The 20,494-nt window shown below is 47.3% G+C and overlaps 1 long non-coding RNA gene across 1 annotated transcript in view; it reads right to left on the reverse strand.

Annotated features, from left to right (window-relative positions):
• Positions 1-3,974: 3,974 nt before the first annotated feature.
• Positions 3,975-20,494, reverse strand: part of LOC137541313 (uncharacterized) — a 55,112-nt gene continuing 38,592 nt past the window's right edge. Inside the window, exon 2 of the long non-coding RNA XR_011025122.1 lies at positions 3,975-4,458. This is a non-coding gene — a long non-coding RNA (uncharacterized lncRNA). The remainder of the gene's footprint in view (positions 4,459-20,494) is intronic.

Genomic DNA, 20,494 nt, shown 5'->3' on the forward strand with positions numbered 1-20,494 from the left:
TATACCCCTGGTAGTAAAAACGTCAAGGCCGACGCCTTGTCCAGGTGTTTCGAGCCCGAGACAGTACAGCCCTCAGCCCCTGAGACCATTCTACCTCAGAAGGTGGTTTTGGCAGCCACTGAGACCTGGAAAGATTGGACAGTCACTCTGATCCCTTACCAACAGGATGTTCCAGAGGGGAAGCCTGACGGGGTTATGTTTGTGCCACTACCTTTCCGTCTACAACTGTTACAGCTGTTCCATTCTCACAAAAATGCTGGTCATGCCACCAGAACTTAGGATTTGCTGGCCAGATGTGCTTGGTGGCCTACATTAGCAACAGACTGTAAGGAGTTTGTAAGAGAGTGTGCAGTGTGTGCTAGGAGTAAACCTTCTCGTCAGGCTCCTGTTGGTACTTTACAACCTTTACCAGTCCAGAGTGAATCTTGGACTCACTTGTCCATGGATTTTGTGGGAGAACTCCCCAGGTCTGAGGGCAAGACGGTCATTTGGGTGGTAGTAGACAGATTCAGTAAGATGGCTCACTTTTTCCCCTTGAAAGGACTCCCCTCAGCCCAGGAATTGGCCGATCTCTTCATCCAGCACATTTTCCGGCTGCATGGCATTCCGGAAAATGTAGTGTCAGATCGGGGAGTCCAATTTGTATCTAAGTTTTGGAGAGCTTTTTGCCATCAGCTGGACATGGATCTTGCATTCTCATCAGGCTACCACCCACAGACCAATGGCCAGACCGAGAGAGTTAACCAGTCCCTGGAATAATTTCTTAGATGTTATGTTGCAGATGCGCAATCCGATTGGGTAAAATTTTTGCCGTTTGCAGAATTTGCACACAACAACCTGAAGAGTTCCTCTTCAGGGTTTTCCCCATTTCAGATAGTGTCGGGAAGATCGCCCAAGTTTGCCCCATTGCCAGTGGCTTCTACACCATTCCCGGCCCTGGAGGACTGGCAGAGGGCTTTGAAGGAGATTTGGTGAATGGTTAAGAGAAACTTGGGGAAAGCCTTCCAGACCCAGAGAAAGCAGGTGGACAAAAGGCGGTCCGCAGAGTGGAAATTCTCTCCAGGGGACTTGATGTGGGTGTCCACTCGGCATTTGGCCTTGAAGCAACTGTCACCCAAACTGGGTCCTAGATTTATAGGACCTTTTCCAGTGACCAGAAAAATCAATAACGTCACTTATGCTATTGATCTCCCAGCCAGCATGCGAGGTGTGAGATCATTCCATGTGTCTCTGTTGAAGCCGGCAGTGCACGTGGATTCCTCCCCCCCCCCCTTGTGTTGGTTGATGACCAACCGGAATATGAGATTGAAAAGATTCTAGACTCTCGGTTAGTGCAGAATTCCGTGCAGTATCTGGTTCATTGGAAGGGATATGGTGTAGAGGAAAGAACTTGGGTGCCAGATTGTCGCATGCATGCGGAAGAATTAAAGAAAGAGTTTCATGACTCACATCCTGGGAAGCCTGGTGGGAAGTGTCCGGAGTCCACTCCTCGGGGGGGGGGGGGGGGGGGGTACTGTAAAGGATTGCGGAGATGCCGGCTGTCTACGCGTTCAGACCGGCGGTTTCCGCACAGCAGCATGCGTCTGGTTTGTCTGAGCCTTCTAGTGCACACAGATGGAGAGCTACGCGCGCGCGCTGAGAGGCAGGACCTTTATGCCAGGAGGAGAGGGATCAGCTGATCAGGTTTGTCAGCTGATCCCAGCGCAGACTGTCATTGGCTGAGTAGCGCTGGGTGGCACTGAGGAGCGCGGCACTATATATAAATCTCGCTGGTCAGTCTCAGGTTGTCTGCCGTTGCGAATACATACGTGTGAGCACTCAGACCATAGTCAGATCCCACAGTGTGTTAGAACCAGGTGGACCTGGGAATTCACACTTAGCCAGATTACGCTTGTGTCATTACTGTGTTATACTTTAGACCAGTTCCAGGGTGTTGTGACCAAGGACCTCACACCCAAGCTTAGGAATACTGTGTCATTGCTGTGTTATACTTTAGACCAGTTCCAGGGTGTTGTGACCAAGGACCTCACACCCAAGCTTAGGAATACTGTGTCATTGCTGTGTTATACTTTAGACTAGTTCCTGGGTGTTGAGACCACGGACCTCACACTCTAGACTAGGCCTCTGCTTTATCTGTTATGACCAATTGCTCTCTCGACCTCTCTCCTGCTTTCTGATTCGGTACCTATGCATATCTGCCTACCTGTTGCAAACTCTGCCTGTACCTGGTTACCGAATCAGCCTTCTGTCTCTGTACCTTATCTGTTTGTGTGTTGCCAACCTGGCCTGGCCGACCCTTCTGGCTGTCACTCATACCTTGAGTGTTCAGTCTGTCTGTACTACCTGTGACACTACCCCGCCAAGTGTCAGGTAGCTGCAGAGACCTCCTGTTCCTCAGAGAGGCCTCTCGGCAGTCCAGTCAGGGGCTCTATCCCTTAGGATTCCTTTGGCTGCAGTATAGTCTGATTCCCAGTATTGCAGGGAATCACTGGCTCGAAGGTTATCTCTATCCCCTTTCCTAGGAGATAGTTCACACACAGCCAGGGGCCTCCTGCTCCTCAGGTGGTCCATGCTCATTGTTATCTGCGTCTCCCGCCCCACGGAAGACAGCCTACTGTTGCACCAAAACACTTACAATTTATCAGGTGTCCAGAGGTTAGTCATACTTGTATTATTGGTGATTCTGCAGATCATCAATAATCGGATTCTTTCTGTGTGCTGACACCAATCGTTACAATTATCAGAAACACCTGATCTGCATATGATTGTTCAGGGTCTATGGCTACAAGTATTAGAGACAGAGAATCAGCAGGGCTGCCAGGCAACTGGTATTTTTTTTTAAAAAGTCAATAAATATGGCTGCCTCTATATCCCTCTCGTTACAGTTGTCCTTTAATTCATTCTGTCAATATGCTATACTGTATAATGTTAGTTTGTTAAAGTAAACCAGAGGTGAAAAATTGTTAATATATACTTAACGTTGGTGTTTGAGAGACTAATCAGACAGCTCCAGGCTACTTCTTTCATCCAGCCATCACTCCATCTTAGAGGGTTGTGTAGAGTCACTATATTAACCCCCCTGGCGGTTTGCAAAAAATCCGCCAGGGGGCAGCAAATCTTTTTTTTTAATTTTTTTTTTTTTTTCATGTAGCGAGACAAAGTCTCGCTACATGATAGCCGCTGCTCAGCGGCATCCCCCCAGCCCCTCCGATCGCCTCCGGCGATCGGAGATCAGGAGATCCCGTTCAAATGGCGACGGGCGGGATGACGTCACCGACGTCATCGACGTCGTGACGTCAGAGGGGACTCCGATCTGCCCCATAGCGCTGCCTGGCACTGATTGGCCAGGCAGCGCACGGGGTCTGGGGGGGGGGGGCGGCCGCGGCGAGAGGAATTGCGGCGGATCGGCGGGTAGCGGCGGCGATCAGATGCTACACGCAGCTAGCAAAGTGCTAGCTGCGTGTAGCAAAAAAAAATTATGCAAATCGGCCCAGCGGGGCCTGAGCGGTGCCTCCCGGCGGCATAGCCCGTGCTCAGCACGGGCTTACCGCCAGGGAGGTTAACACATCAGGTACACTTTTATGTTTGATGCTGTTATTGTGCATTCTGCTGATCTGTGTTTTATAGTTTGTTGTATTTCTTGCTGTTGTGAAGCTTACCAGTTAATTCCTAACACATTCAGCTGGCAAAAACAATTGCATGCCTTGGACATGAGTGATGCACATACCCCAGGCATCTGCACTCTGCAGACAAATGGGGCAGATCAGCTTGTGGTGGCACATGGGCACTGTAGGACCATGTTACTTGTTGTCTCCATGGGCCTCTCTACTGGACTTGGTGAGACTGGCTGGCTTGTTTATGGCATGGCACATGTGGTGCACTAGACATGCCCAGTGTTCTGCCCCTCTGTTGGAATTATAAAAAAAACCAGATACTCCACAGCCTGTCCTGTCCCCTGAGAAAAACTCAAAACAGAAAAAATACACCTTTATTTCAAATTCAGGGTCGTAACAATAGACCATGCAAGGGATGCCTCCGCAGGGGGCCCAGAAGCCACAGGGGGCCCGTGGGGGGAACAGTTTGAGTGTCTGACAGCTAAGGACATGGAGAGAAAAAACGTATTCTGCTCTCGCACCATTGTTATATTGACTGCATATGACACAGATAAGGACTCATACACTGTCCCTGCTCCTTAGGGTTCATAAAAAAACATCTGTCTCTAACTGCTGCAAAGTTCTGATGACTTCATGTACAACCTTACAAAGTAGTCACGTTTTGAAAAAAAGTTGAAGACTTTCCCTTTTCAGCAATCACTCCGAAAGGATTCCTAGATTCTTATCACACACAGGCTAATGACCTTATGGCTCTGATTACATTTACAACACAGTGGAGTGGAGATTGATGTCTGACTGTTGCTGCCTTTTTGAGAGCTTGTTGTCTCACATGGAGTCCAAGATCCTGTAATAACAGTATCAATCAGTGACATTTTGAATGTTTTGCCAAAGTTACAGTAAATACTATATCTTCTTATGTTCAGCATGCCATTGTTGTTCCTCCATATAGCATGTGCTCTCATGTAGTAAGATAATACGGCTGTGTGTGTATGTATGTAGTGGGAGCAGAGCTTCGACAAGGGACTTGTCGGCTGCAAGGGGCTGGAGGAAGCCCCGGGTAAGTAGATCTAGGGGTAGCATAGATTGCCTGACGTTTCCTTTAAGTCTAAGTGTTTTTATCAGCATGGGGAAAACACATTGGTCCTGTAATGAACAGCGGAGATGCCGCCGCATGGTCTAGTGACAGGGCGGCTATCTCCGCGGTCAAACCGGCGGTTTCCGCGCAGCGACACACGTCTGGCTTGGCTGGACCTTCTAGTTCACACAGATGGAGAGCTACGCCGCGCGCCAGGCGACAGGACAGTTATATCAGCAGAAGGGGAATCAGTTGATCAGGCCGATCAGCTGATCCCAGCTGGACTCTGGATTGGCTGAGTGGCTCGGGCGGAGCTGCACAACACTGCAAGTATATATAGATCTTGCTTGTCAGTTGCTGCTTGTCTGCCGTTGCGAATACTTACGTGTGACCACTCAGACCTCAGTCAGATCCTACAGTGTGTTAGAACCAGGTGGACCTGGGAATTCACACTTAGCCAGATTACGCTATTGTTATATGCTGTGTTATACTTTAGACCAGTTCCAGGGTGTTGTGACCAAGGACCTCACACCCAAGTTTAGGATTACTGTGTCATTACTGTGTTATACTTTAGACCAGTTCCAGGGTGTTGTGACCAAGGACCTCACACCCAAGCTTAGGATTACTGTGTCATTACTGTGTTATACTCTAGACCAGTTCCAGCAGTTCCAGGGTGTTGAGACCAAGGACCTCACACCCAAGCATAGGATACTGTGTTATTCTTTAGACTAATTCCTGGGTGTCTAGACCAAGGTCCTCACACCCCAGACTAGGATTGTGATTTATATCTGTTATGACCATTTGCTCGTGTTTTGCCGACCTGGCCTGGCCGACCCTTCTGGCTGTCACTCATCCCTTGAGCGTTCAGTCTGTCTGTACTACCCGTGACACTATTCCACCAAGTGTCAGTTAGCTGCAAGGACCTCTTGCTCATCCGAGAGTCCTTCCTGCAACACAGCCAGTGGCCTCTATCCCATTGGAGTCCCTTGGCTGCAGTACAGTCTGATTTCCAGTTTACCAAGGAATCACTGGCTGCCAGATTATCACTATCTCCTCTCTCTAGGAGATAGTCCCTGCACAGTCCAGGGCCACCTGCCCCTCAGGTGGTTCCTGGCCGAGCTGCCTGTATCTCCCGCCTCACGGGAGATAGCTTACAGTTACACTTAACACTTATACTTCATTAGGTGTCCAGAGGTTAGTCATACTTGTATTATTGGTGATTCTGCAGATCATCCATAATCAGGTATACATCTGTATTGTTGATGATTCTGCAGATCATCAATAATCAGATTCTCTCTGTGTGCTGACACCAATCGTTACAGGTCCTCAGTTTTCCTGTGCAGAAAGCGAGGGGGGTGGGAGGGCCCCATCCAAAGCCTTGTACCTGCCGTATCTGTGACTTTTACGTCAACTTCATCTTAGGGTTATGACATCTGCACTTCACGAACTTGGTTGACAGCAGCCCCATTCTGTAGGACGTCACATCACTGACACAAGTATTGGCTTATCTTATCTCCTACCTTCATCAGTAAAGCAGCCTGCGCTCGCTTGCACACATGCCAAAATACTAATGTTTACCAGCTTCAGAGATCAGCTTACATAATGTGGTATTTATAAGGTGGGGACATTTCTTGGCAGCACCGAGTGTCAACATACCAGTTCTAGAGACAGTGCTGAAACACTGGCAGTGTAAATAGCTTCACTCGTAAACACCTTGCTTCACGAAAATAAACTCCAGGCTGGTGGAGTGTGCACCGCAGAGGGGAGGAGCTACTATCAGCTAATACTGGGTGACCAATAGCAAGATTTTCTATTCAGAAACTGTTACTGTTTTGCACTTTAGTTCTGTTGTCTTATAGTATTAAGTGTACTTATGATGAAGATATGGGGTTAACTCTAAATTGTCCCCAGATTATTCATGTAACTAATTATGACTCTTTACTCCCTTAAAGCAGAATATAACCCAGCATTTCATATTTGCTCTAAAACATTGTTTACAGCATATTATATGAAATCAGCATATTTTTTTTATTCGAAGGGTTACACACAGAGCTTGAAAGTTCAGTGCAGTGAAATGTGGACACATCCGAAGATTTAGATTATGTTATCTTGTGTTTACTTAAATGTATCAAGTGAGGAATGTGACACATTCTCTGACTGCGGAGAAGCAGCTCAACACAGAGACTCAAAGCATGTCTGCCTTTAATACATAATGAAAAAAAACAGTTATTAATACAATGCAAAGTCAGCTCACAAAGCAAAAAACTGTACTTTTGGAAACCTATAACTAATAAATGAATAATAATACTTATGCACATATGCAAATATGATAACCGTATGGCATATAAAAAGTAGGAAAACATGTTTTTATTGAATATTATGTCAGGGTTTTAAATCACTTTAAAGAGATCTGAGGCCCCCAGCTGCATATTGTTCTTATTTTAATTACATATGACACACTTTATTGGCAATCTTTAAACTTAAAGGGTACCAGATGTGAAAATAGTAATAGAAACGGAGGGAGCAGGCATATAGTCTTACCTGTCCTGATGCCTGTCTCTCCCCCCATTCTCTTTTCTGCCCCCCGCATTATGCCTAAATGCCCCCCGGGACCCTCTTCCAGGTTGCCGGAGTCAGGCTTTACTGCTCAGATGCTGGCCAGGCTGTGCGCATCCTACAGCGCACGCCTGTGGCTGGGAGAGCTCTGCACATGCATATGACTTAATTCACATGACGTAGTGACATCACTGTAGGACGCGTACAGCCCGTCCAGCACCTGCTCAGTAAAGCCCGACTCTGGCGACCCGGAAGAGGGATCTGGGGGACATTTAGGCATAATGTGGGGGGCAGAAAGGAGAACAGGCGAGCGACATGCAAAGGAAACCAGGAAAAAAATGATTGACTCGCATACATGCCCCTTTTCCAGTATAGCCCCCTCCAGAATAGCCAGATGTGCCCCCGGTACAAGTCAGCCCCCTCCCCATAGCTAAAGGTGCCCCAAGGATGATGCAGCAGTGTCTCAAGAAGCAACTAGATGGTGTCATAGATTTGAGATACAGCCATTGCTACACAGGAAGCATCCCCGATCATTGCACTGCAAATAAATTGCTTGCACGCTCAACTCCACAAGCCAGGGGACATAGGTAGTCTTGAGCAATGCACTCTGCACACCATGTTGCCGGGGATGGAGGGCATAGTGTGTATCCAGGCTGAAGTACTTCCTCACATGTGGTAGGAGCGTGCGAGTGCTGCTGTAGGCTTGGACTGCTAGGCTATAAACAAAATACATGGCAGCCGGTCAGCATAATGGTAGTAGCGGTGGGGGAGGGGCGCCTTTTCCCCACACAGCACCTCAAGCAGTTGCTTGTACTGCCTTTTGGTAGAAGCACCCCTGTTCACAAGGGAAACATCACTGTTGCAAATTACAGATGCAGAAGAGTCTCAATCTTTCACTTGTAATATTAAAATACTTAACTCAGGAAGAAGTGAAGGCAAGACTAAATAAATAAAAAATAGACAAGGCACCTGGCCCGGATGGCATAAATCCTCGGGTCCTAAGGGAATTAAGTTCAGTTAGAGATAAACCCCTTTATCTTATCTTTTTTGTGAGTCTCTTTCAACTGGCAGAGTCCCAGTGGATTGGCGTACAGCCCACATTTTCCCATTATTTAAGAAGGGCAAACAATCAGATCCAGGAAATTATAGACCTGTAAGCGTATATAAGTTGTATGTAAACTATTTGAAGGGTTACTAAGAGATACTATGCAGGACTTCATAGTAGAAAATAATCTTATTTCTGAGCATCAGCATGGGTTTACTAAAGACAGGTCCTGTTTGACTAACATGCTCAGCTTTTATGAGGTAGTGAACGCTAATGTGGATATTGGGAATGCTGTAGTTGTGATATACTTGGACTTTGCTAAGGCCTTCGAACCTGTTCCCCACTGGTGCAAAAGTTGAGGATGCAAGGACTGGGGAAGAGTCTGTGTGCATGGATAGGGAACTGGCTAATGGACAGAAAACAAAGAGTTGTGGTCAATGGATCATACTCAAAATGGGAGACTGTTAGCAGTGGGGTCCCACAGGGATCTGTACTGGGTCCAGTGCTCTTCAATTTATTTATTAATGACCTAGTAGATGCAGTAGATCATCAACTCTCAGGAATATAGTGACATATTGCAACAGGATCTGGAAAGGATGGCTATATGGACACATAAATGGCAGATGAAATTCAATGTTGAAAAATGTAAAGTCATGCATTTTGGTCATACCAATGGCCTAGCAGCATATAAAATAAATGGGATACAGTTGGGGACATCAAACTTGGAGAAGGACTTAGGAGTACTCATCGACAGCAAGTTACATAGTTATTTTGGTTGAAAAAAGACATACGTCCATCGAGTTCAACCAGAGAACAAAGTACAACATCAGCCTACTCCCTCACATGTCCCTGTTGATCCAGAGGAAGGCAAGGAAGTTAAATAATCGTATTCAATGCCAAGCCGCTGCAGCTAAAGCTAATAAAATTTTGGGATGCATTAAAAGGGAAATATAAACTTGAGATGCTAGCATAATATTGCCCCTATTTAACTCTCTAGTAAGGCCACATCTGGAATATGGAATTCAGTTCTGGGCACCACATTACAGGAAAGATATTGCAGTTTTAGAGCAGGTGCAGAGATGAGAAACAAAATTGATATGAGGGACGGAAGGTCTCACTTACCAAGAAAGGTTAGATAAACTGGGTTTATTTAGTCTAGAGAAAAGACGCCTTAGAGGGGATCTAATTAACATGTATAAATACATCAGAGTGCAATATAAAAGATTGGTGGATGAGCTTTTTGTCCCTAGGCCTTCTCAAAGGACTAGCGGACATGATCTGCGCATGGAGGAAAAACATTTAAGCCATTTATTTAGATAAGGGTTCCTTACAGTAAGAGTGATTAAGATGTGGAATGCATTGCCACAGAAAGTAGTTATGGCAAATTCTATATCTGCATTTAAAGGGGACTTAGATGCTTTCCTTTCGTTGAAAGACATCCATGGCTACAATTACTAGGTAATGCCCAGTGATGTTGATCCAGGGATATTATCTGATTGCCATTTGGAGTCAGGAAGGAATTTTTTTACCTTTTGGGGCTAATTGGACCATGCCTTGTAAGGGTTTTTCGCCTTCCTCTGGATAAATATGTGAGGGAGCAGGCTGGTGTTGTACTTTGTTCTCTGGTTGAACTCGTTGGACGTATGTCTTTTTTCAACCTAAACAACTATGTAACTAAAATCTCTAAAAACGTCTGTAAATGCTCATTAATGTTAAGGTCTGGGGATTGTGGTGGCCAGATGAGATGCTCAACTTCATTAGAATGTTCCCCGTGCCATTCTTTAACTATTCTAGCTGTATGGATTGGGGCATTATCATCTTGAAAGATGACATTCCCCTCCGGAAACCGTTCTTGAACCATAGGATGAACTTGGTCACCCAAAATTCCTAAATAGTCTCTGCTGTTAATTCTTCCATGAAGGTGTGAAGGATTGCGGAAAAGCCGCCGTGTGCTCTGACGGCGCGGCGGCTGGTTCCGCGTTCAGCCTGGCGGTTTCTGCGCGGCGACATGTGTCTGATGTGGTTCAGCCTTCCTGTGCACATAGGCTGAGGAATGCGCACGCCGAGAGGCAGAAGCTTTATGGGAAGCAGAAAGGGGTCAGCTGACTCTACTGGTCAACTGATCCCAGAACGAATGGCGGTTGGCTGAAGGGGACTGGGCGGCGCTGATCTGCGCTGCACTATGTAGCTGCTTGTCCTTCAGTCTCACGTTGTCTGCCGTTGCGAATGCTTATGTGTTGGCACACAGACCACAGTCAGATCCTACAGTGTGTTAAGAGCCAGGTGGACCTGGGGATTCACACTGAGCTAGATTACTCTTGTGGCTATGTTGTGCTTTAGACCAGTTCCAGGGTGTTGTGACTATGGACCTCACACCCAAGACTAGGACACTGTGTCAGTTCTATGTTATGCTTTAGACCAGTTCCAGGGTGTTGTGACTAGTGTTGGGCGAACACCTAGATGTTCGGGTTCGCGAACGTTCGCCGAACATCGCCGCGATGTTCGGGTGTTCGCGCCGAACTCCGAACATAATGGAAGTCAATGGGGACCCGAACTTTCGTGCTTTGTAAAGCTTCCTTACATGCTACATACCCCAAATTAGCAGGGTATGTGCACCTTGGGAGTGGGTACAAGAGGAAAAAAAATATTTGAAAAAGAGCTTATAGTTTTTGAGAAAATTGATTGTAAAGTTTCAAAGGAAAAACTGTCTTTTAAATGTGGAAAATGTCATGTTTCTTTGCACAGGTAACATGCTTTTTGTCGCCATGCAGTCATAAATGTAATACAGAGAAGAGGTTCCAGGAAAAGGGACCGGTAACGCTAACCCAGCAGCAGCAGCACATGTGATGGAACAGGAGCAGGCGCAGGAGGAGAAGGCCATGCTTTTTGAGACACAACAACCCAGGCCTTGCATGAGGACAAGAAGCGTGCGGATAGCATGCTTTTTAACGCCATGCAGTCATAAATGTAATAAAGATAAGAGGTTCAATAAACGGGGACCGGGCGTCAACGCTAACCCAGCAGCAGCAGCAGACGTGATGGAACAGGAGGAGGCGCAGGAGGAGAAGGCCACGCTTTCAGGTGCAACTCAGGCCTTGCATGAGGACAAAAAAATGTGTGCGCAAAGCAATGCAATGAGTAGTTTTCAGGACACAATGGGCTATTCGGAGGAGCTATTCCCACCCCCACAATCTTCTACCTGTGAAAGGTCAATGGAACAGCCACAAATGTTGTGCCCGGATTCACAACCTTTTTCTGTGGAAAATGCACCTCGCACTGAAATGCAAGGCGAGGCCGAGGATGAACATGACGTCAACAACTCAACATGACGCAAAATGGGGGCGGAACAGAAAGCTGCTTTCAATGTTTTGAAGGCCTTAATTGCCTCCGGTGGCCAGTTAGATGCATCATTCATCACACCCAAATCCCAGAGCAATGTGTGCAGGAATTTGAATCGCAGGAGGTGTACCGAGATCATCTGGACAAGTGACCAAGTGACAAAGTGACCAGTGACAAAGTGACAAAATGACAAAGTGACAAGTGACAAAGTGACAAGTGACAAAGTGACAAAATGACAAGTGACAAAATGACAAAGTGACCAGTGACAAAGTGACAACTGAGAGGTTGTTCTGGGGAGCTCCACTGCACTCAGTCGCATATGAGGAGAGGTCTCGTCGGGACTGCTGATCCTCCTCAGCTTGCTCAAAGCCTTGAGGGTTCCTGAAGATCCTCTGCTTGGAGTTCGCCGGGGTTCAGCTTGGTGTCGGGGTCGGCGGCGTCCTCCTCACTCCAACGTGGCAGATCTTCTGTTGAAGGAAAAAAAAAAAATTGTTAAAAGTCCAGTACCGCTTCTGAAGGACTCACCAAGAGATGCAGGAGATGCTTCATCGCTCGCTGGGTGATGTCCCTCCCTACGCGCTGGAATTCTACGCTGCACATGCTAGCACGCTTTTGCGCAGTGCCGAGGCGCATTCCAGCAGCTAGCTACCAAGCTTCTGTGGATCTGATTGGGCCACCATGTTAGATCTCTGCCAAGTCCTCCAAAATTTTGAGCAATCCACGTTGCGTGACTGAGCAGTGACAACTCTACAGTCAGCATTACAATACCACTGCTGTGTTTACTGAAGAAATCAATGTTGAAGATGGAAACCGCTGGCATGATGCAAGTGGGGGATTCTGAAGATGAAAACGATCAGCGTGATGATACCAACATCAGGCAACCTGCCTCAGGAAACGCTGGTCCCAGCTATGACAAAGAACAGGACGAGGAACAGCTGGAGTTGGAGCAGGAATTGGATGCCCCCACTGCCGAGGGACAGAGCGGTGCACGTTGGACTTCCACAATTTAGCGGGAATGGACAGCAGAAGAGGAAGAAAGTGATGCTGGTGACGAATATGGTGCATCACAACAATCACAACGCTCACAAGAACATGAAGACAGAGGAGTCTGGCAGGACTCTCTGGCACACATGGCTCAATTCATGCTAGACTGCATTGAACGCGGCCCGCGCATTATTCACTATTCATTATTATTCATTATTCTGGAATCTGGACAACACCAATTACTGGGTTTATACCCAGTTTATACAAACACAATGTTAAAAAACTGATTGAAGAAAGTGTCAGACAGGTCAAAAATGGAACAATTCCAGCAGGCCCTTGAGGATGGAGACTTTAGAGAGGAGATTGACATCCTCCTCCTTCTCTAGCCAGTTGTACGCCGACAGACTGACTTCAGCAAACCCAGGAGGACCAGGAGGGCAGCAAAGAACACAAGCTGCTGCTAGTGCCGAAAAGGGAATGGTATTGGCAGTGTCCTTGGAGTGGGAACATTTTCTGACACCCATGCAGCAGCCCACAGAACAGCAATCGGGCAGTTCCACGTCCTCCAACACCAATCGCCTGGAGAAGATGGTCAAGGTCCAGGACTACATGTCAGATGGCGTAGCTGTGTTGAACAATCCATCTGCAGACAGACGGTGAGTGTGACAGGCAGCACAGAAGGACCATGGCAACTCACTCATAGTACCACAGTTTGATAGTGCTGCCCAAAAAATTATATGGATCCGTGGACCCGGGCACTGCGGGCAGTACTGGGAAGTGGGAACGCAGATTTTAGTACCTAAACACACGATACAACATGTTTTCCGGGGTCGGACTCTGAGGCACATACAGATGGTCCCGATCATCATCCTCATCATACAACTCTTCTCCTGAGTCTGACCCACCCACCACCTCTGCCACCCCAACATCCCCAGACACAGACCCCTCATCGTCCTCAACATTAACTTGGGATGCTGGCCTGAGCCAGACCTCCTCCTCCACATCAGGCCCCATCATCTCCTCAATGGCAGCCCTCATTAATCGCTCTGGCGACGGACCGATGGACACAACGTTCTCCTCCGGGGAGGGCTGCTGCTGACCACTGGCTGCTGGGGTGGAGTTTATAGCTTGCGTGGGGCGTTGGCTGTTGCTGTTGTTGGGAGTGCTGCTCACAGCGGAGGTCTCTGAGGAACTCATGGTGAGCTCATATAGTGGTTGGCGGTGAGTGGAGTATTACTGATCCCAGCAATATACACACTGACTGGCAGAGTACGCAATGCTATATAGTCTGTCTGAGCGGTGTACACAGAGTGGCAGTAAACAGAATGCTATATAGTGTGGCTGAGCGAGCGGTGTACTACTATTCCCAGCAGACACAGAACAGTAAACAGAATGCTATATAGTGTGGCTGAGCGAGGTACACAGAGTGGCAGTAAACAGAATGCTATATAGTGTGGCTGAGCGAGCGGTGTACTACTATTCCCAGCAGACACAGAACAGTAAACAGAATGCTATATAGTGTGGCTGAGCGAGCGGTGTACTACTATTCCCAGCAGACACAGAACAGTAAACAGAATGCTATATAGTGTGGCTGAGCGAGCGGTGTACTACTATTCCCAGCAGACACAGAACAGTAAACAGAATGCTATATAGTGTGGCTGAGCGAGGTACACAGAGTGGCAGTAAACAGAATGCTATATAGTGTGGCTGAGCGAGCGGTGTACTACTATTTCCAGCAGACACAGAACAGTAAACAGAATGCTATATAGTGTGGCTGAGCGAGGTACACAGAGTGGCAGTAAACAGAATGCTATATAGTGTGGCTGAGAGAGCGGTGTACTACTATTCCCAGCAGACACAGAACAGTAAACAGAATGCTATATAGTGTGGCTGAGCGAGGTACACAGAGTGGCAGTAAACAGAATGCTATATAGTGTGGCTGAGCGAGCGGTGTACTACTATTCCCAGCAGACACAGAACAGTAAACAGAATGCTATATAGTGTGGCTGAGCGGTGTACCACTATTCCCAGCAGCGATACAGAGCACAATGCTATACAGTGGCGGGTGAGCGGTGTACCACTATTCCCAGCAGCGACACAGAGCACAATGCTATACAGTGGCGGGTGAGCGGTGTACCACTATTCCCAGCAGCAACACAGAGCACAATGCTATACAGTGGCGGGTGAGCGGTGTACCACTATTCCCAGAAGACAGAGTGGCAGTAAACAGAATGCTATATAGTGTGGCTGAGCGAGCGGTGTACTACTATTCCCAGCAGACACAGAACAGTAAACAGAATGCTATATAGTGTGGCTGAGCGAGGTACACAGTGGCAGTAAACACAATGCTGAGCGAGCGGTGTACTACTATTCCCAGCAGCGACACAATGACTGGGGGGACCCTGGCTAGCGTGGCTGGAGTGCGAACTACCCTGCCTGCCTACCCAAAGCTAAACCCACAGACAAATGGCGGAAATATGACGTGGTTCGGGTATTTATTTACCTGAACCACGTGACAGTTCGGCCAATCAGAGCGCGTTCGGGTCCGAACCACGTGACCCGTTCGGCCAATCACAGCGCTAGCCGAACGTTCGGGGAACGTTCGGCCATGCGCTCTTAGTTCGGCCGTGCGGCCGAACGGTTTGGCCGAACACCATCAGGTGTTCGGCCGAACTCGAACATCACCCGAACAGGGTGATGTTCTGCAGAACCCGAACAGTGGCGAACACTGTTCGCCCAACACTAGTTGTGACTACGGACCTCACACCCAAGACTAGGATACTGTGTCAGTTCTATGTTATGCTTTACACCAGTTCCGGGGTGTTGTGTCTACGGACCTCACACCCAAGACTAGCATACTGTGTCAGTTCTATGTTATGCTTTAGACCAGTTCCGGGGTGTTGTGACTACGGACCTCACACCCAAGACTAGGATACTGTGTCAGTTCTATGTTATGCTCTAGACTAGTTCTGGGGTGTTGTGATCACGGACCTCACACCCCAGAACTAGGGTAATTCGGTAGGCTAGTTCCAGGGTGTTGTGATCACGGACCTCACACCCAGAGCTAGGATTGTATTGTATGTGTATTTGCCTTAGCCCAGTTCCAGGGCATAGATAATAGGCCCTCACACCTAATTAGGGCCAGTCTGTTCATATTAGCAGCAGGGCTTCCTGCAACCCAGCCTGGGTCCCTCTCCTAGGGAGTCCTCAGGCTACAGGAATATTCCCCACAGTCAGGGGAGTATTCCTCAAGTCACTCAGGCCACCGGGGTCCCTGGTGGTCTATACTTTACAGTTGTACTGTTACACCAAACACTCACATTATACTGGTGTCCAGAGGTTAGACATTCCCGGATTATTGGTGATACTGCAGATCATCCATAATCTGGTGTATATCTGCATTGCGGGTGATTCTGCAGATCACCAGTAATCAGATTCTCTCTGCGTGTTGACACCCATCGATACAGAACGGCAGACCAAAACAATATGGACGCACTTGACAGTCGTCTGCTTGCATTCACCACCTCGGTGGAGAATTGCATCAGCGTGCTGGATAGTCATCAGACCCAGATCGATGCTTTGTCTGGGTCTATACAAGCCCTTCAGACGACTGTTAATGCAGTGCGGTCCCCTCTTGTTACCGATTTACGCATGCCGGTGCCCGAGAAGTTTTCTGGTCACAGATCTGACTTTCGAAACTTTAAAGATCGAGTGTTATCATACTTTGGGTTAAGACCTAATTCATCTGGTACTGTCGCACAGAGAATTATCTTTATTAAGACTCTGTTGACTGGGGATTCTCAGACCTGGGCATATGGTCTGCAACCAGGGGATAAGGCCCTGACCTCGGTGGAGGAATTTTTAAAGCTATGGCTATAATTTACGATGATCCGGATATTGCTTCGACCGCTGAGCGGAATCTCAAGACTCTGCGGCAGGGCAAGGATTCGGTAGAGATTTATGCAGCTGAGTTCAGGAAGTGGGCGGTGTCGGCTAGATGGGCCTCATTCGCACTGTTAGACTGCTTCTTGTCAGGATTATCAGATGCAGTTTCTAGTCTGATGTTAGGCTATCCTGAACTAAAGTCCATTGATGAGGCCATTACACTAGCAGTCAGAGTGGATCGTCGCTTACGATATCAGAGGCAGACTCGGGGCAGGAATAGTGTGATATATGTTTCCTATGCCTCGTCTCCACCTACGTCACCTCCTCCTGAACCCATGCAGATTGGTAGGTCAAAATTGTCTCGGGTCGAGCAGAGTCGCAGGAAAGCCGAGCAGCTCTGTTTGTACTGTGCAGAGGAGGGTCATAAAGGGCAGAACTGTCCCAAGAAGTCGGGAAACACTGCCGCCTAGGAGTAGTCAGAGGTAATACCCTAGGCGTGCAGAATTTATCTCTTCATGATGATCGGTTGCTTCTCCCATGTATAATTTCATGGGAAGGTCAGACAGTTTCTACTGAGGCCTTTCTTGACTCTGGCTCTGCGGCCAATTTTATCGACTACGAATTTGCCAGAAAATTGGGAATTCCTATTCTCCCATTAGATCATAAAGTGTTGGCTACTGCGGTGGATGACTCTCCTCTGCAGAGTAAATACCCTCTGTCTCAGACTCCAGAGTTGGGGGTCACCATAGGGGTTTTACATAGAGAGAGTCTGCAGTTTTTTGTGTTACGGATGGCAACTTCCACGGTTATCCTTGGCCTGCCGTGGTTACGACTTCACGCCCCTCAGATTAATTGGGCCTCTGGTCAGCTAACAAACTGGTCTACCCACTGCCATCATCATTGTTTGGCGAAGGTAACCATGGGTAACACCAGAATTCAGGTGTAAGGATTGCCAGAGCAGTATAAAGAATTTGCTGATGTATTTTGTCCTAAGGCAGCAGATAGACTACTTTCAAATCCTAATTATGGGTGCACAGGTGCTGAATAATATGGATGGAGAATTAATCGATAATAAATGGATCAATATTTTATTATAAAAGTCAAAATTACATGCATAATCCACATGCATTACCCTCAATCACACTGTATCCACACATGCATGGGAGTCATATGGTGTCCATTAAAAAATGTGTAAATTACATATATACTTAGAGACTCCGCAGGGTTTTTCTTTAAAAATACTAAAAGACTGAAAGAGTATCTCTAATCAATCCCACAGTTCCGTGGCTGTTATCAGCTTTCCCTGTATATGTTTATGTCCCAAACAAATTGTTGTCCACAAATATGCACTATATATACTGTTTGGTGGGTTTTGAAAAAAAAAAGGTTGATGTCACCTGACACTGTGGTATTCCTGATGCTTAGTTCGTTTTGAACTCCCGACCTGGGTAGCGGCGAGCTACGCTTTGATCTCTGTGGCTCCACGTAGGTACTGGACGGTGTCACCGGCCGAGTTCTCCTATAGTCTCGTGGGAACTCGCCGGACTCTCCAGTCATACAACTCAGAGCGCTCCTGCGCGGTGACGTCACGTCTTTTCCCAGTGGTATGGAGCTGCGTATTGGTCAGTACTGATTCTGAGGAAGACAATAGTTATTGTCGAAACATGTCAATCAAAGTCAGTCTGTAGGGGCGCCCCATTGACTGCTGAAGTACCGAGCACTAGGAGGTTTGACTGACATCTGAAGTTGATGCTAAAAAATCTGCTGTTTATTTCAACTCTTGCAATCCAGGAAGCGCTGTGGAACGCATCCAATCCAGGAAGCGCCGTGGAACGCAAAACAGCAAGGTGAAAACCCGGAGCTTAACACAAAATAGAGCGGACCAATACGCAGCTCCATACCACTGGGAAAAGACGTGACGTCACCGCGCAGGAGCGCTCTGAGTTGTATGACTGGAGAGTCCGGCGAGTTCCCACGAGACTATAGGAGAACTCGGCCGGTGACACCGTCCAGTACCTACGTGGAGCCACGGAGATCAAAGCGTAGCTCGCCGCTACCCAGGTCGGGAGTTCAAAACGAACTAAGCATCAGGAATACCACAGTGTCAGGTGACATCAACCTTTTTTTTTTCAAAACCCACCAAACAGTATATATAGTGCATATTTGTGGACAACAATTTGTTTGGGACATAAACATATACAGGGAAAGCTGATAACAGCCACGGAACTGTGGGATTGATTAGAGATACTCTTTCAGTCTTTTAGTATTTTTAAAGAAAAACCCTGCGGAGTCTCTAAGTATATATGTAATTTACACATTTTTTAATGGACACCATATGACTCCCATGCATGTGTGGATACAGTGTGATTGAGGGTAATGCATGTGGATTATGCATGTAATTTTGACTTTTATAATAAAATATTGATCCATTTATTATCGATTAATTCTCCATCCATATTATTCAGCACCTGCGCACCCATAATTAGGATTTGAAAGTAGTGTTTTTTAAGGTGGGAGGAGGGGGATACCCACCTCATCTGGGAAGCAGCAGGTGGGCAGTATCAGGATCTTTTTAGCTTTATTCAGGCAGCGCCATCTAACTTTTGTTGAGCAGATAGACTGCCTCCTCACCGTCCCTTTGATTGTCCAGTTGACTTAAGATCTGGTTGTATGCCCCCTAGGGGTCATCTATATAACTTGTCCGGGCCAGAGAAATTGGCAATGCAAGAATACATCAAAGAAAATGTAGCCAAGGGTTTTATCCGCCCCTCTCGGTCACCTGCGGGGGCCGGGTTCTTTTTTGGCAAGAAAAAAGATGGGGGCCTACGTCCCTGCATTGACTATCGGGGCGTAAACAAGATCACAGTAAAAAATCGTTACCCCCTGCCTATGATTGATGATTTATTTTCTCAGATCACAAATGCTAAAATTTTCTCGAAATTGGACTTAAGGGGTGCATACAACCTTGTACGTATCAGGGACGGTGATGAGTTGAAGACATTCTTTAATACACCCGATGGGCATTACGAGTATCTGGTGATGCCCTTCGGGTTGTGCAACGCTCCTGCCGTCTTCCAAGAGCTGATTAACGAGGTCTTTAGACCGATTTTGGGCAAATTTGCCTTGGTATATCTCGATGATATACTGATCTTTTCAGCTACTCTTTCAGAGCATCGGAGACATGTCAAGTTCGTGCTGGGAAGACTAAGACAAAATCAATTGTATGCCAAACTGGAAAAGTGTATTTTTGAGGTGACCTCTGTTGCTTTCTTGGGGTATTTAATATCCACCTCGGGCCTATCTATGGATCCTGGGAAGGTCTCTGCAATGCTGGACTGCCCGCAGCCTCTGGGTTTGAAGGCCATCCAGAGATTCCTGGGTTTTTGCAAATTACTACAGGAGATTTATAAAGGAGTACTCTACAGTGGTCGCGCTCCTCACCAGTCTTACCAAGAAGGGGGCTGATACTTACCACTGGTCCGAGGAGGCTCTTATGGCGTTTGACACACTGAAGAAACTGTTTTGTTCTGCACCAATTTTGAGACACGTTGATGTCACCTTCCCTTTTATACTGGAGGTCGATGCCTCAGAGGTGAGGGTGGGGGCTGTGCTGTCTCAGCGGTTTGGTTTGCAGGGTAAGCTTCACCCATGTGCCTACTTCTCTCGTAGGTTTTCCCCAGCAGAGAGAAACTACGATATAGGTAACTGAGAACTCCTGGCCATCAAGTTAGCCTTTGAGGAATGGCGGCATTGGCTAGAGGGAGCAGAACACATTATCATTATTTTATGGTAAACACGGACCATAAAAATTTAGAGTACATAGAAAACGCTAAGAGACTCAGTCCCCGACAGGCCCGGTGGTCACTGTTCTTTTCCAGATTCAATTTTGTAATTACATACACTCCTGGTAGTAAAAACGTTAAGGTTGATGCCTTGTCCAGGTGTTTCGAGCCCGAGACGGCACAGCCCTCAGCACCCGAGACTATTCTGCCTTGG

This window comes from Hyperolius riggenbachi, chromosome 12 (assembly GCF_040937935.1).
Source record: "Hyperolius riggenbachi isolate aHypRig1 chromosome 12, aHypRig1.pri, whole genome shotgun sequence".
Classification (NCBI taxonomy): Eukaryota; Metazoa; Chordata; class Amphibia; order Anura; family Hyperoliidae; genus Hyperolius; species Hyperolius riggenbachi.